Genomic DNA, 850 nt, shown 5'->3' on the forward strand with positions numbered 1-850 from the left:
CACTCTTGTTACCCAGGCTGGAGTGCAATGGCATGATCTCGGCTCACCGCAACCTCTGCCCCCTGGGTTCAAGCAATTCTCCTGCCTCAGCCTCCCTAGTTGCTGGGACTACAGGCGTGCGCCACCATGCCCAGCTAATTTTTGTATTTTTAGTAGAGACGGGGTTTCACCATGTTGACCAGGATGGTCTCGATCTCTTGACCTCGTGATCCACCCGCCTCGGCCTCCCAAAGTGCTGGGATTACAGGCTTGAGCCACCGCGCCCGGCCTTCTTTTTTTTTTTTTTTAAGAGATGGAGTTTTGCTCTATCGTCCAAGTTGGAGTGCAGTGGTGTAATCTCGGCTCACTGCAACTTCCGCCTCTGGGTTCTAGCAATTCTCCAGCCTCAGCCTCCTGAGCAGCTGGGACTACAGGCGCACACCACCACACCCAGCTAATTTTTTGTATTTTAGTAGAGACGGGGTTTCACTGTGTTGCCCAGGATGGTCTCGAACTCCTGAGCTCAGGCAATCTACCTGCCTCAGCCTCTCAAAGTGCTCAGCTCAGATTACAGACATGAGCCACCACGTCTGGCAGACTCATATCTAAGAAGGCTTTGCCTTACCCATTTCTACACTTGGGAGTCCACACAGTGGCCTGCTAGGCTAACAAGTCTAAGAAGGGTTGGGTGTGGTGGCTCATGCCCGGAATCCCAGCACTTTGGGCGGATCACCTGGGGTCGGGAGTTGGAGACCAGCCTGACCAACACAGAGAAATTGGTTTCTATTAAAAATATAAAAAATTGCGCCAGGCGCGGTGGCTCAAGCCTGTAATCCCAGCACTTTGGGAGGCCGAGGCGGGTGGATCACGA

The sequence above is a fragment of the Saimiri boliviensis genome, chromosome 2 (genome assembly GCF_048565385.1).
Source record: "Saimiri boliviensis isolate mSaiBol1 chromosome 2, mSaiBol1.pri, whole genome shotgun sequence".
NCBI classification, from domain to species: Eukaryota; Metazoa; Chordata; class Mammalia; order Primates; family Cebidae; genus Saimiri; species Saimiri boliviensis.